We start from the raw sequence: 17369 nt of genomic DNA, 5'->3' as shown, positions 1-17369 counted from the left end.
GTTCCTAATTCGTTTGGTATCTTCCTCTACGCTCGAAATTATTTAGTTGCACGCTGGACAGTCGTCCGTTTTTGGCCAGGTTACGAAGTCGGCTGTCCTTGAGAGTTCCACCACGCAGCCCGGAGCTTTGTGGTCAGGCTGGTGTCCTTTGGCCGGTATTCCTATCTATTTTTCACATTTATACGGCAAGCCTTCTTTTCCATCCCAAGCGAAATCACTAAATAATGACTCGTACGAAAGGAGAACGTCCTCCCGGTGAACCACTCCTTTATCAGTTGCAAACAACGTATAAAAAATCATGATTCTGTAATCATGAGCAAGTTGTGCCCAAGTTGGTGACAAACCGCGGTTAAGCCGATTGAAAGAAACTCAATGAGTCTCACAAGAATCCTGAATAAATATTGTGTACAATGATTGATACGAGACCGAATAGGGTGATAACTGATAATCAGGATGTCATGAGAAACTGATCAAGATGCTCGATCTGGGAACATCGAATCGGAAGATCGGTTTGCGATTACAGACGCGGCACCACAACTCTACCTTAATCTACAAGTCATTAAAGAAAAACTGTCAGGATAGGAAGTAGGGAGACGACTAATGAGATTAAATTCCTAAAAATCTGAATAAAAGACTGCATTAAACTTGATGGAAGAAGAATTCTCGATTTCTTGTCCTCTTTTAAGGATCTGTTACTGCATCGATGCACTCGGATAATGATTAAATGCGCTAGGAGCAATGCACTGATCCGATTTCGTGCTATTATTTTTCTGTCATTATTTTATGTCCCGGATCTCTAGTGTCATTTTCTGCGAACGTCGCCAGGCTGTATCGGGTGGCCTAAAAAAGCGCATTAAACTTTGGGACGTAATACCGGGCAAAGTTTTCATTTCACAACAAAGTTTTGCAGGCTTCTTGCCAGTGAAATTGTTTATATGTGAGGCTGTCTTGAAGTGTCCATCTACGCTATGAAAAGGAAAATCCATGGTTAAAAATGAACTTCCTCGAGAAAAATGACTCTTTGCTCCGGATGTCAAATCAGATGTCCGCGCCAATGATAAAGACGACCACGTTTTGGGTTGAATCCGTTCTATAATAGCAGCAACGCCTTCGCAAAGCCAATTTTGCGCAATTTTGTATCAAGGGACAAATGCTCCAGGCAAAAATAAATATGTACCGTCCTGTACAGATAAGGAGCTATCAAGAATACTGTAGTTGATGAAGCCGTTTTTAGAACTGCCGGTTTCCAGTTGATGATGGCGTGGAAGCGTATTCACCAGGCTTCTTTTATACTCTTGTTGTATAATCCTCGGCACAAAAGTACAGCGATACGTTTTTATATGAACTCACAAACTGTAACTCAAAATTTCCTGGTATACCCTAAAACAAATACAAATCAAATTATTTGATGTACAGTATATCTATCATTTCCTTTATCTAGCCCATCTGTGTTCTTTTTCACAATTAAAATCGGTTCTGAAACAGAAAAACTTGAAGCTGCTGCCCAACTAGATTTATCACCCTCATCACTCATCTGGTCCACGAGTCTGCTAATTATTCAAGACTGAAATCGAGTTTTCCATAGTTGTACTGTAGAATATAGCCTTCATTTCATATTGTAATAAGGCTTTCGATTTTCTGAATCGGAAATTGTCCGGTGCAATCATGTAAGATTAGCATTGCTAAACAAGGAGAGATGTTGACTGAATGTGTTCAGTGATATTGGTTATCAACTTATTGACTTTCTCCGCTATACGATATGTAAATGTCGTTTACAAAGGCGGATTTTGTTCCATTGTGGAATTAATGTCAAGGCAAATCTGGTAGAATCAACAAGTGCAAATAATATATTATTAATACACGGGATGGTTTTAGCATTTCACTATGGATGTAGGTGTAAATAATCTTGGACCTTGCCATGATGAGGATTTGGCACCGAAATGGTCAAATTAGGGCATCTGAAAAAATAGACCGAAAATGTGAGCGAATGTAAACAAGCCTTGCCGCTCGAGAAAATATTTACCAACTTCTACTTTTTAGTATTGCGGATTTCGCGGATAACGAAGATTTGAAAAGGTTTTATTTATTCTTGGATCAAACCGAAAGCACGGCTGCTGAAGGTATCGGTGTACCGAAGAAAAACACGTGCTTACTTGTAGAGGAAATGACGACACAAAGGAAACATACAAAAGACTGGAAGCGGGGTGGCGCAATGGCAGAGAGCCGGTCTCATAACCGGAAGGTCGTGGGTTCGATTCCCGGCTGAGTCGCCACTTAGAAACTTCCTACTGGTCGAGTTCAATCGAGCGCTCATTGAAACCCCAGATTGATTTCTGTGGAGACCGGGATGATAATAATGTAGTCCCAAAAGCGCATTGAGCAGGGAACCTGGAAATGCGCTATATAAGAACTCAATTATTATTATTATTATTATTATTAGTTCATTTTGAGGGGCGTTAGGCCCGCATTTTTTTATCCGATTGCACCCCTCCAAAACTGTAATGGAAGGGCCTTATTTCTATTGTATTGCAAAGGTAAACCAATACTTTCAGCCACCGTGAAAAGTGATTTCTTTAACTGCCATAATATAACAAACTTGGGCAATGTAGACGTCTTAGAGGAGTTACAGTGCTATCTCTACTGCCTATTCGAATATTTTCCAGCAACTAGACAAAACGTACTTCGTATTTTATATCAATAGCAATCACCTGAAACTACGATTTCGTTCATTCGAGTGTATATCGTCGCGGTCTGTGTTGCCTATGGTGTTCAATGACGAAAAATAAATCTTATGGCCAGCTAGTCTGGTCACGTCACTTGTCTAACGACGAAAGACACATAATTAATTGCCACTGGAACTGCCAACTAATATGATGAAAATCGTTGATTCAGATTGATTGTGGCGGATTTGATATACCATTACCACCTCATCATCGATGAGTCTGTGACATGTTGTACCTGTTCACTGCGTGTCACGTCGCTGGAGTTCTCTACAATCTCTAATTGAGCCCAAAAAAGAAATGTTAGAATTTCACAAACCGAACAGGCGTAAAACTTGAGAATGCATGAGTAATTCGAAATGCTTTTTCTTCTATGCCGACATCTGATCCAGTGGTACGGTTTTCCAATGCATCTGAATCAAAGGTAACTAGCTTCTTCAAGGTTTTTTCCAGAGTAACTGACGTCAGCCACTGAAAAATACGAACAGAATATTATTATCTATTGATAAAGCCACACACACACAGAAGTCACGGTAGAGCAAATATTATTTAAATGAAGATTCTGATAGGAATCAAAGAATCGTCGAAATAGATATGAACGCTACCAGATAGAGGCAAATGATCAAGGCCAAAAGCTATTTGGAAAATCGCATGTTTTGTTTGATCAGATTTCCTTTAAGTTTTCTTGTTAGTCTTGAAATAAACAGAAGGCAAGGCATCTTCTCAGTGTAGAATCAGTTCTGTCACAAGCAAGAATTGTCCGATGCAACGCGTATTCGCCCTTTCCTTGACAAAGCTGATGTATATCTGTATGTATATCAAACATTACGGTTAAGGGTCACTCATATTAGTTTCTGCCGGAAAGTTATTATAAATTGCACCCGGGACAAATGAAAAGGATTGCTATAAGCGCTGATAAGTCGATTTACTCCATCGAATGATATTTTCACCGTATTCAAGTAGCAACAAGTGGCAACATACTTGATGTCAATTACATATATGAAATATTAGCACTCGGTACACGTATGGTTAAATAGCTATGCTATTAACGAAATGACTTGCTGAATTACACCACGTATATGCTCGTTGACTTAGAATATACAAGCATGTGTGTGGGGGATGAGATGTTCCTTACAACAATTCTGTAGACCCAGACTATTGACTCGCCAACGTGCTACAGCCATATCGCTGTCGGAGATATTCTATATTTCACCAATTATAAAAAGAGATTTATATACGCTTAAGGCCGTAAGGACTCGTAATCGATTTGCGGTCGGTGTAATTAAGATTTCTATTGGTGATACGGTCGTCTAGAGGATATCATTTACCCGGTCGATTGCAGGACCCCTTCGATGGCTGGTTGCCACGAACTCGGGAGAAGGGCGGGTTATTGCTATACTCCCTTGCCTAACTGATGAAGGGTGGCGCCAGATAACGACTTGGTATATTAGTGGTGATCTACCAAATAAGGCCGCTTGGGTTAGTAATACCACTGATGATAAACGAATTGATTGGTGGACGTCGTGCTGTAGACAAACACATTATGCTAACTCCATTGCTTGGGAAGTTTACGTTTTGCGTTACCCTCTACGCCAGGAAATACCTTGTCTTCATATCATTTTTGTTACTGCAAATGTTCCAGTAAGCTCATTTGTTTCTGAATATCCATATTATGCCCCCTTGCAAATACAAGCTGGACGCACAGTAATCATACTTGTCAAGATTTATTCATTCTTTGCATATTTCAAACGAGTGCGTTGAGGGCAAACCACAAGGACAGATCAGAGATAGTCACACTTGCAATCTTCATTGTAACACTTAAGTAGGCTGACCTTAAATTTGGTAAAACGGGTGTTATAAATGACATCCTTACACTAAGTATATTGTCTAAGGGCGCACCTGCAGCTGGTATATACGCGAGCAAATGTAGTTTTGATGACCCAAACCGACACAACACACATGTACTTACAAAATGTAGATTACCCTTTGGAGCGTAATGACATAAGCCACGAGGACATTTCTAAGGAGTTCTTCTCTTTAAGGAAGGCAACTGCATGAGCCGGAAGGGCTTATAAGTATACTGTAAACCGCAAAATATTTGCAAGAGTTTTATATTTCTAGATTTCGCGAATAGTCTCGGTTCGAATTTTAATAAGAGCCGCGAAAATCTTTCTTTTATTTTTGGAAACAGGAGAGAGATTTCGTTATCCACCAAGTAAAGTCGTGAGTGAATCCGTTCACTTGAACACTTGCGCGTCAACGTACGTACATGTACTTGTCCATTAGTTGGCGTATCGTCCGCAGATGTACGTCTCCCGACTGTAACCGCTGACATCTCCGTGTCCACTGCCCCTATGCACTTCTCCCAACTGTAGCCGCTGACATCTCTGTGACACTGCCGCGATGCACATCTCCCAACTGTACCCGCTGACATCTCTGTGTCCACTGCCCCGATGCACATCTCCCCACTGTACTCGCTGACATCTCTGTGTCCATGCCCCGATGCACATCTCCCAACTGTACTCGCTGACATCTCTGTGCCCACTGCCCCGATGCACATCTCCCAACTGTACTCGCTGATATCTCTGTGCCCACTGCCCCGATGCACATCTCCCAACTGTACTCGCTGATATCTCTGTGCCAACTGCCCCGATGCACATCTCCCAACTGTACTCGCTGACATCTCTGTGCCCACTGCCCTGATGCACATCTCCCAACTTTACTCGCTGACATCTCTGTGCCCACTGCCCCGATGCACATCTCCCAACTTTACTCGCTGACATCTCTGTGCCCACTGCCCCGATGCACATCTCCCCACTGTACTCGCTGACATATCTGTGCCCACTGCCCCGATGCACTTCTCCCAACTGTATTGGCGGACATCTGTATCAACTGCACCGAAAGTACTTTCCCTGTACCGGTGGACGCACATGTTAACTGGACCGGATGCACTTTTGCCCTGTTCCGGCGGTCAACTATCCCATACTTTCATTTCACCAATTCAATTGTATATGCCGTCGATGCATTCTGTCATCTACACAATTAACTTCTGCGAATGACAGCCGCAATTACAGCTGGGCAATTTCTGTATGTCAGCCACATTCTGATATTTTCCTTTGAATATGACAAATCACGAAGTATGGTGCTAGGGTTCGTCCATATATCAAATGAACAAAAAGTGAAATCAAATATCATATAGGAACTCTGCGGTATATCATTTATGAACCCCATCAATAAGAATCAGTGGTGAGGCACAAAGGAAAACTCAGTAATCTGGTATAGTGGAATTCGTGATAATGACACTATAGACGATTGTGAATTGCTGTGGGCCGGGGGGGGGGGGGAGTCAAGATAAGATAAATGTATCCCTCTCCTCATTTTATATGTTACGAGTTAAGACTTAAGATTGTCAACCCCGGAGCAGGTATCCACGCACGCATTATAGAGCCTTGGCTTCCGTCTAGCTGCGCAGCAGGCAACATTGTCATCATTACCATTGGTTTTCCGACTGTTTTGGAGGACACACACAGTCCTGATGATGCGGCCTTGTCCCAAGTCATTGCGCCTCCGCCAATTCCTGATACAAGGTTGACACAAGGTTGACCGGAGCGATCGACCACCCAAATATCACGAGATCGCGCAGGGAAGCGCGAGGTTTATACCAGGCTGAGTACTGATTGTGGTCAGCGATTTGATGATTATTAGCCAGGATCAATATGAAAATGGGTCACTTTATCTTTTGCAAGGAATCGGATATTTCTGTATTGGCACGTGGCATGCAACTGTATAAAGCAATGTCATAATATCCGTCTGTCACATCTGTTCCTCTTGCGGCCATCGTCACATCTAGCAATAACACACCAGTGCATCTCAATAACAACTTTTGATACAGATCACCAGTCAATAAGGCGCCGTTACCACCCGTTAGCTCCTGCCAATTGATCACGGCTGAAGTCGGCGACAGGTTTTTCTTCCAGAATTCAATCATCTTGGTGGTCAGAGCTCGTACATTTTGGCTTACCATAAATTGAAGCTGGTCAGTTGAAACGACATGCAGCTCATTCTAACGATATTGCAAAAGGATAATGTGCGGACTGGTGACACAAAAACGCGCCGTGCCTCCCACACCATTCAGGATTCATGTCCACGTGTATTACACGTGAGCGATATTCGGACAGACACGTAGGGTTTGAAATAAAATCACTTTATGACATAAAATCTGTTTAAAACAGCGATAGGTCCCTGTAATATATCAGGCACTTTAACGTCCAGGAATAACGTATGTAGTCATTCCTTATGTGTACAAATGTATCGGAAATCCATCATGCCCGGGGCTTCCGTTCACGGCTGAGCGAACAGACCGACAGTTATCGCAACGAAAGATATCGAATTGATCTCCCCCACCACTGACAAAGTGCAGGAAGAAGTCAGGACGAATAGAAGAAGAAGCACTCGATATCTCAGAAAGGCTTTGGGGAACATTTCTTGCTAAAAAAAGACATGTGATACAGCTGGTCATATTTTCTTCACTAAGGATGAATCGAATTACTCTGTCGTTTTATGAAGAAGTTTGAAATCAGCCCTGCTGTTTATACCCAACAGATTTCCGCGGTTGTATTATTTTCGTAGTCTTTGAAGACATCAAAGAGAGATAAGAGACAATCAAAATTGCGCAATCATCTTTTTCATGGGGAAAAGCGTAGACATTTCGCATTCCGCAAATACAAAGGTCGTTGATATTTTATTCAAATATTTGCGGTACACAAGGCGTTATTTCACACTGATACTACATGCAAAAGACTTTGATTTTTTTGTATTCAGCTCTTTTTGATCGTCTTATCAACAGTAAAGGGTATGACAATTTAAAAGTACACAATGAATTTCAGCAAGACAGCAAGACAGAAATCGTGATTTTGATTAATATGTTCATGAGTCGACGGAACCAAAACTATGTCATTAGATTGGTTTCGCAGGCGCACGGATAGAGTAACGTGAACAATTAGCAGCGGTGACGTCATCACTACTTGCGGTGTCGTGACGTCGTACGCAACGTCCCTACGCGTAAACGGAGGGAAAAGACGGATAGCGGGCTCGATACACGTAAACGCAAACGGACAGCAAATTTGACGAGTTTTCACTGACACAGAAGTCGTACATCCCGAGCAGCACCTGTAATAGTTATTAGGAATATTGTGCTGTAAATAACTGGCTTTTGTAGTCGATATCGCCTATCCATGCAGGCAAAAACAGATAATGAAGTCGGGTTGCCACCTAGACTTAAATGTAAACGTTCACGTCGCGCTATCCGGGCGCCTGCGAAACCACCTTATTGTCTTCTCCAGACCCTCATTTAAAGGATTACTCATGTGACGTCACTGATGTGTGTGAAGGTTTCATATACCTTGGAAAAACATTTCACATAAAATGACGACTGTGTGATTATGGTTGTGAAAAAAACGAATTGGTTTTAAAGGCGCATTCAAATTCAAAGTGCAAGCTAGAATTTGTCTGCTATCTGTTGTGACAGATTACATACAGTGGAGTGAAAAAAATACAGAAATCTGATATGCTGTACGGAAGAAAAAGAACATGCCGCCTTGTGAATGGAAAGAAATGCCTTCCACGCGAATGACAAATTTCACCTAGCTTAAGGGTGTTATCGGCTATATGATAAGTTTGAAATAAAAAGACGACGCGAGGAGCTAATAATGCCCTATCTTTCCTTTGATAAGTGATACAGTTGAACTATACCATAATGTCGCTTCTTCGCAATCTGCGGATATGGAGCGAACTTCGGCTGAGGTTAGGAAAAAAGTTATCTATCCAGGCTGGTTCTAGGTTTTGAAGATCGGAAGAGAATCAGATAGAATTAAGAAACACGGGGATCGGTCCATTCCGGTTGCACGACACCCATAAACAATCAAACGTGGTTTGAAATCAAGCGCGAAATATACGCAGTTGTCCAGTTTTCTTTAAATGTCTAGCTGTAGGCTATCTCGTTATATATGTACGCCCCCTCCCCTAAGGTGATTACTAGATGAACAGTTGAATATAGCTACAGCGCTGATAGGTCTTCCGAATCTATCTATTACTTGCCATTACTGTACGGCTTCGCACTCCAACGGTTTGCCCTATTCGCAGTAGGTCCTGAAGCTTTTAGTAAGTGGGCTCATATCTGCTATTAAGGGATCTCTACGGCGCTTGAAGTAAAATGTCAGTTGAATAACAGAACGGCATAATTATGATAATTCGGCTCTGCAATTATTGCTTAATATACAGGCCCGATTGGTGTTGACGAGAATTAAGTTACAACATCATGCACCCTATCGAACGCCCGTCACTGACCGACGGTGGACTCCGATCCCGCTTTCGACGCACGCCGTCCTTTTGTGCATTAGCAATAGCAAACTAAATCAACAGTCACTGACATTTTGTGTATCTATCGGCGTTAAACATCATTGTGATTTTCTAATACCGCAAGGGAACATATTGTCATCGTGTGTTTTGATTCCTTCTTGACTACGACCGCAAGCATTATGCATTGTTCGCGAGGGAATTAAACCCTAGTTAGCTTTAGCCTTCCCTCATGAATCTTCAATGTAAACTATAACCATGACACGACGATGACTTCCAGTGGTTTCCCCCAGGACGCTCCTTTGCAAGATACGGACAATACTGTAAATTGAGAATCTATTCTAGCGCCGCTTCCTTCACCCGTAATTGAATCTAGTTACGCATTTTGTCCGGGTCAATCTTGCGCCCAAAGTCCGTTCAGACCAGAGTCGTGACAAACCAGGCAGAAGGATCTCTAATTAACCATACCAGAGACTCCCGACGATTCGATGGCTCTGATTAGACAGGATTTCGCGAGGACCGCTCGCTGGTTGGTCACGATATGAGGAGCAGCAGGCATGATGTGTCTATAAAGATGGCCGAATGATAAATAGTAGTTCAAAGAATACAAGCAATCCTGGATTACACCGGGCCTTTGTCCATAATACAGCGGTCGAGTAAACTATCCTATTATATGGACAATGTTGATAGACCGAAATAAGACAAATAGTTCGTGTATGCGGGATCACGGAAGATAAAGATACATAGTATACTATTGTTTGTCTTCATGCAATGAGACGTTTCAAAGTTTGTATAGGTTCGGCGAATCCTCTTTTTTTCTTCCTGCCTTTGACATGAGTTGATATGAGGCATGCTTGGGCATATATAAGTGTGTTCTCATCCATTTCCCCTTGTTATTCTGGTTTCTTTGAAGCCCGTCACATCCGAAGCGAACTGGAAAGAGATTAAAGAAGTCCTGCCACGTTGCTGTCAGAAGAACATAACTAGCGCTATAAATGAAATGTTCTGTTGCAATACAATGGAACGCCTGACTGAATTTTGGTTGATGGTCTGATTTAGATTATTCAATTAAGTACATGGTGATGCTTTTCATGAGACGAAAATAAAGTTGAGTACCGTGCCACCGTCTAGTGTCCTCGAAACTGCTCAGATGTATGATTGAGAACCTCTTCCCTCATCAGGTATTTACCGGGCCGTTCAAAACTCGGCACTTTTACAAGCTCTTCCCAATATTATGTCACTTGTGCGCTGTGGACCCGTCTAGTCGGCATAGTATCACTCACAAGAAGGTCCAACACTGCTCCATCTTCCATTCATGTCAAATCAAATCAAAGCCCGTTAACACAACCGAATAGGCTCAGTATGGTTCAAGTGCTTATTGATCGTACCATGAACCCTATAGTTGGTTCAGAACAATTGAATCCTTTAGAAAAGGCTCAGGTAACTGCGAAACGATCATCTCAAATTGTTCCGTCGTTTCTTCTGTAGGAGGCAGGCTATCACATAACGCTATTAAGAGTTTTCATTACACCTCTATATACTTTTGGTGGTGATTACGCACGATTCACCACTGACTTTGGCGAAGGTTCGAAGATGACATCGGCCTTGAAATTGATATGAAGTTACAAAGCCCAATGACTAGAAATCTATACTAATACGTGATAGACGGAGTCAGAGCATTGCTGCATTGCTGCATTGCGTTTTCACATAGGTGCCCATGACTGTTTCAAGTTGTGCTGTGTGAACGGGAAACACAATGTCTACATCACAGAGTAACTAAACCTGGTCGGAATTTTAATAGGTTTTTTTTTTTTAGTGGTCTGTGCCACTCATGTTATCCAAGCCTCGATAATTAGAAAAGGTGAGATTTCGATTTTGCCTGAAAAACGACCACGATCCTCAGAACATTTTTAACGGCACCTGCTTCACCCCAATTAAACGATGAGGAATTCAAAGATCAAACCTCACAACCCAAGAAGTAACCCACATCAGGATAAACATAAACTGCACGTTGACCTAAGGGTTTTTAGGTCGTCACTCACCACCACTTTCTTGGTTTCTGACGATAAGAGGAGGCAGCCGTACTAATGCCGTAACATGGCCCGAATTAGCTAAGAGTTTCATCTGAATATCGGAAAAAGTGCATGCGACAGAGAACGCCTGGGGCAAGTAAAGGTTTTGTAGATAATCCGTCCCGACTGGCAGTGATCATAGAATCTGACGTTGTCATGTACCATCAGATATTGCTTTAAGTAGTAGTAGGCTGAGGCCAAAGGCCAGCAATCTATTATATACGTCATAGAATAGAGGCTTTTAGTACACATAGACCTCTTATCGGCTCCGGTGTTGAGGATGGTAGATAGATCAGGGGGATTTTTCTTTCAGACACCGACCTTTGAGTACGGCTGTCTCGGTGTACTTGTAACCACCGTCCATCATACTAATAATTGGATTCTAGAAGGTGGTGGTGGGTTACTGGCGAATGCGCTGCTGACGTGAATGGCTTTGTATTGGGAACAATCTCGGTAACCAAAGACAAAACGACGGATTCCATGTACGATTTGGCTTGTTGTGGTTAATCATTATCAAATGATGAATCCAAAATAAGAATCTATAGATTTCTACTCAAGATTAGTCTGCGAAACTTTCTGAGTAACTGCCGGTCTTTCACCATTGATAATGCTTTAACATGTAGTGAACGCCATCATTCTGAATGGACATTGAATTAAGCATGGGGCACATACATGTAGCAGCCATGTGGTTGCTCAGTTTATTATCGACAAAGAATAACTGAAACCCTCTCAGCTTCTACTCAAATTTGTAAGAATATATCAAATGCCACCAGGTACACCCCAGGTGTTGACATTCTTCTGTCGTTTTATTACCTATTAAAGCATCATTGATCATCAATAGACGCCCTGTCTCTAAAGCACCATCCAAGGGTTTTATGTCTTCGCCTGATCATAAAGCAACAGAAAATAGATAAACCAATCAAGTTTCTCCTCAAATTTGTCAGGATGCACCAAATTACTGCCTTTACGCCAAGCTCTTGAACATGTGGATTTACTTAGTGAAGCCAAACAATTCATGGACGATCGCCTCTGAAAGCACATGCGGGCCTGGCCGAAAAAAATAGCTGAAGTAATACCTGGAAGCCTCAGAATATGTATGGATGAACTAAATACCACCTTGCGCCAGCTCCTGGACGTATCATACTCAGCGAAGCATGAACATTGAATGACCGTTCTGCCTCTTTAAGCAAACGCTGATCACATAACAGTCAATTTGGCTACTCGTCTGTCGTGTATGTGGGCTCGTTGCGTATGAGGCATTAGTAAACTGTCAAACTGATTTATTCCAGTCAGCGCTGATCTACATGATCAATACTAATAAGGTTTGAAAGGCTGAGAGTTTATAGCTAATGAGATATGAGGTTAAGCCGACCATGCAGTGCCCAGATTGGCTAATTGATATTAGAGTCGCGTCGCCTTTTGTTTGGTGTCTATCACTGACGAGGTACGCCTTTTGTTTGGTGTCTATCACATAGCCTTTTGTTTGGTGCCTAGCACTGACGAGGTATAGGCCTTTTGTTTGTTGCCTATCACTGACGAGGTAGGCCTTTTGTTTGGTTGCCTATCACTGACGAGGTAGGCCTTTTTTTGGTGTCTATCACTGACGATGTAAGCCTTTACTTCGGTGCCTATCACTGACGAGGTAGGCCAGGTCTAAGATTTTCGGACAACCTATTTCCGTTCCTTTCCCTGCTTCCTGTTGGCAGGTTAGTTGATGGCCAGTTCAAAGAAACAAGGTTACACTACTGAGTCCGGACTCTAACGATGTACGATATTTCGATAACCTCGCTTATCATTAGAATCATTCGTTTCTATTTAATTGTACAGATAATGTGACCAGAAACACAGGAATCACCGTCTACTATTCCAGCTATAGTTACATTACCTTGAAAGTTTGGCCTTTCCCCAATCAGCAACCAGTTGGAACCATTTTAAGAGTTTAGAAAAATTGCTTGCCTCCAATTACTTTACCCTCGCAACTAAATGGTGGTGAGTAATTTCATGAATTATTCAACTTGGATTACCTCAAGAGGATAATACAAGTGTCAAGCTTTTTGTGTTTTTTTCTGATCTTTATGGCCACTGGCAATCGAATTAGGTTACGTGTTGTTGCTTTTTTGCCATTTGCTGCCGCCGTTATATCCCTATGGCCATGTTGGCAGCAGAGAGGTATTATAAAGACACTGAAATAAGACCAGCACTTTCATTGGTCAATGGCGTTCTTTAATGATACGAACAAAACGGAAAGAGAGGGCGGATGTTGGTCGTAATACATCGTGCCTCGTACCTTGATTAGTTTGGTTGACTTCTTGGGTTACATACAATGTTACAGCGGTCTTCTACGATCTTTGTTTAAATGATACATACATTTTACAATCTTACAAGATCTTGAAAACATAGATTGTTTAAGAAGATCATATACATGTACCTCATCGTATCAGAATATTATTTTCCTCAGTGCCTTGAAAATATAATTCATTTTCACAACAACTTTGCGTTTTATTCGACCCACATCATTATGTTTCACCTGGGACGCCTAATTTAGATGAAACCAACAAACCATTGCAAACAATAGCGGCAGCTTTGATTAGTTCTTTCATCTATGGGAATATGATTTGGAGATCGTGATGAATTATTTCCCCTGGTAAACTTCAACATTTGTTCTCCGCGAGTTTTTGTATTCTCGTGAGAAGTTTTCCTTTCGCTGAACACTTTGAATAACAAATTGCTTTCTGTAGATAGCATTTTGTTCAAAGGCGACAAACAAAGGGGTGAGATGTATAAAATTGACATTTCTTTCCAAATAAGTTAAGTATTTTCTTTCCAACGCTGGCCTATAATGGCGGACATAAAAGATTGAAAAATGCTCAGACTTTGGAAACGTAGGATTAGAAACCAATAACGAAACATCATATTCTCACCTCGACAAATCTACCTGTTAATCATTCTTTTTGTCCCTGAAAAGTGTTTTTTTCTTCATTTTCGTGACTCTACTGGAATCCTGTGTTTTGTAAACTGAGGGCTATTTCACCCAAACAAAATCCGGCCTGGTAATTGGTAATCGCGAGAAAGCTTTAGCCGGCAATATTTCTTATCTCTCTCTTCTTTTCTGACTGTCTGAAAGCATGTAAATAACGTTTTAAAACATGGCAATTTCTAGCTCACATGCAGACGAGTACACCCAAGGTACTTATTGAATCTGAGAATATTGGTTTGGCCACCGAGGCGAATGCATATGCGCCCAACGCACATAAGAATTCAATAACACATCAAAATTCAATAAATAACATCTTAATATAAATTCCATCGGCCGTGTCATGCCCTAAGTAGATTTCCATGTACATCTTTGAGAATGAATATCATGACTTGTTTTTACGAGGTGCAACGACGTATGCAAATTAAATAAATTTCCCTCATACTTATTTCATTGCCCTAAACCACGGACCCATAATTACGTATTTTTATGATGTATAGTGTGTCCTTGCCAAAACCAACCCGCCTCATTAAACCCGCCTTATTTAGGTATGCCTTATATTAGTGTGATCTTTCTACTTGCAGATTCTGTGCTACTTGCAGGGTGAGGAATCTAGCAGGTATATCACGCCATAGGCCGAAGAAATATTTGAATTGGTAGGTTGATTGTTCATGTTGAATTTGGCTCATTTTGAAAGAGAGCCAAATGAACGTTCTTTCTTTCAGGACTCTATACTCTGTGGGCCATCGTGCAACTAGCATGTTACTTATTTTAGTGACACCGGTGTATAGCCGATACGAAAACCTGCCCTGGTATTGGCATACCCTGCGTATAAAAGACTGCCACTCCTCTTGAATAGCACAGTCGCCGCTTAAACAAAATCTCAGTTTTCAAAATCTTAATGTGTCAAATGTAATGCCTATAGTTTTGCCTTCTTGACATGGTGGATACATGTCAATTTTCTGTACCATTCTGCAGCGCTTCTTGTCACCAGCTCACAAGTTTTGTGATTTCCCTCGTTTCCTGAGCGAGATTACTTGGATAATTGCCTTCCTTGACTGCGAATGGCAGTTGACATTTTATTACCTAGAGGTCATCTCAATGGCCTTGATTCAATGGTACTGCATGTAGTGAGCCGTTTTCAAATTTTGACACCATTCTACTCAATGTTCGTAGTTTCCATCGACTACTAAAATTCTTTTAGTAAGTTATTTTCTTTTAAGAATGTTGTCTTTTTCTTATGAAGAGCTAAGTTTTTTCCTTGGTAAGAAAGCAGAAACATATTTCTTGCATTACATATTCATCTTTCCCAGCACGACTTGGAAATCTGATACGCCTGTCAGGGGTTTTCAAGGCCTTGAGCATGTTACTACAAACATACATTGTTTGAACCAGATATTACTAAGAACGCATGTACGTCAGTATTACTTTGAGAAACATAATATCGGCGTTCAACGAAGCACACGACCAGTGTAGTGACCTATAATCGTTTAGAGCTTATTTGATTCACGGCATGTAGCCCTTACAGAGAACGGCAACACAACTAAATCGATATGAATCTGTATGGCCATTTCAGTGGTGGATCAAAAGGACGACCTCTGAATAGACCGTGAGAGGCTGCCAGATTTGCTTATTTCAGCTGGCTAGTCGATTATTTCCGGATATTATAAGGAACAAATGCAGGAGACTAGAATATGGACATTGCTGTAAACCGCAAATATATTGCCCGCCGATTTTTGTTATTGGCGCAAAATTCTAGATAAAATAAAAATGTCACTATTTATATTTTGCGGATTACATGTGTCATTTTAGCGATTTTTATTTTTGCGAGTCGATGTTGTTCGCGAAACCTATGACACAGAAAATTTAAATGGCAGCCACCTGCAAAAATAATCGCTGCTAGTGCGATAAAAGGAACTCTCGTCTGCGGATAAAACCGGTAATCGCTGGATTTGATATAAACTCGATCGGAGGTTACGGCTGCGATGACAGCGACCGCAAAGGAGCGATTATCGTCATATGCACTTTGAATCCCTCGTTTGCGGGGCACTCTGATAGATATCACCGTATATTGACGTCATATCTAATAAAATTGAAGTGCTACTAAAAGGCCATCTGATATCTGCTTCAACAAATTTGATTTTTGTACCAATCAATTTTCCATTTTTTCCCCTGTAACTTCTTCCAAGAGCATTTGAGCATAGTTCTATGATATTAGTCTCCAATCCTACATGCAAATCTATTTCCTTCGTCGAACTGAGAGTTTCTAACTTAATTTCTGACTTTTCATTCCTCGGCACATTAGGCTAAATCAATAAGAACTCATACATGTCTTACGCTTGATTACCTTCGACGGAAAAAAGGCGCTAGTTATTGGGTTTTTCAGCGCAGTTGGTTCGGGGACATGCAGTTTTTATTTCCGATAATTTCAAAGTATGTTCGCCTTTAACCACGGATCAATGAATATGTTCTGTTGCTGGAATCGGGGGGGGGGAGGGGTCAACAATAGTATTGACCCCTCGATTGATTCTGAACTACAAACAGTTTTTTATGTATCATATTATTTTTTATCATAGCATGAATTCATCTATCTAATAACTTTATAAATGTGGCCAAAATAATTTCGTCACTGGTCATCTTAACCAATAAGGGATATGTACATTTCGCTTAGTGAACTCGTGGCTGCAAGCAGAACTATAGGTCATGTCAGTAAGATTATGGTTGTTTTTAATCAAACGTTGCCTTTGGCTGGTTCCCACTCTTTTTTTCTGGGAATCTATGTTTATAATTACATTGTGTCAGCTTACATGTATCACTGACACAGTTGTGTTTATTATCCCGTCGATGAGTTCTTCAACCGGCGGGCCTCTCTTCCACTCCAGTTCCCACTTTGTTGCTTTACTACATGTATTTACTGTGAACAGAAAGAAATAAGCGTCAACGAGATGATCCGCAGACCAACAAGTATTACGAACTGATAGGTTCCATCTCAATTTCTCATTCACTTTATTTGATATGGTGTTGACCTTGATGGCAATAAACCTCAAGAGCTGTAGACATCGGCTTCAACATCAGTCATATTGACCGGAGTGGATTCCGGGAATGAATGTACGTTTACTTCTATTGTAAGTCTGTTTCATACATATTCTAGGAGGCAACCTCCTTCTGAATGAAGTGGTCGATTTTCCGTGAGACCCATATGCCCAGTAAATGTATTTGGTTGATAACAGACTGGATATTTAAAACTGC

General features: G+C 41.3%; 1 protein-coding gene across 6 annotated transcripts in view; it reads left to right on the top strand.

The window, feature by feature from the left end:
• Positions 1 to 17369, top strand: part of LOC135487054 (allatostatin-A receptor-like) — a 162748-nt gene that overhangs the window by 54341 nt on the left and 91038 nt on the right. For 4 of the 6 annotated variants that reach the window (XM_064770400.1, XM_064770383.1, XM_064770392.1 and 1 more), the window contains one exon: positions 14705 to 14776. The exons of the other annotated variants lie outside the window; for them this stretch is intronic. The gene's annotated coding sequence lies outside the window, so the exon portion shown is untranslated. The remainder of the gene's footprint in view (positions 1 to 14704; positions 14777 to 17369) is intronic. 6 annotated transcript variants of the gene reach the window in all.

This window comes from Lineus longissimus, chromosome 1, assembly GCF_910592395.1.
Source record: "Lineus longissimus chromosome 1, tnLinLong1.2, whole genome shotgun sequence".
NCBI lineage: Eukaryota > Metazoa > Nemertea > Pilidiophora > Heteronemertea > Lineidae > Lineus > Lineus longissimus.
This window is presented reverse-complemented; position numbering and strand designations above follow the sequence as displayed.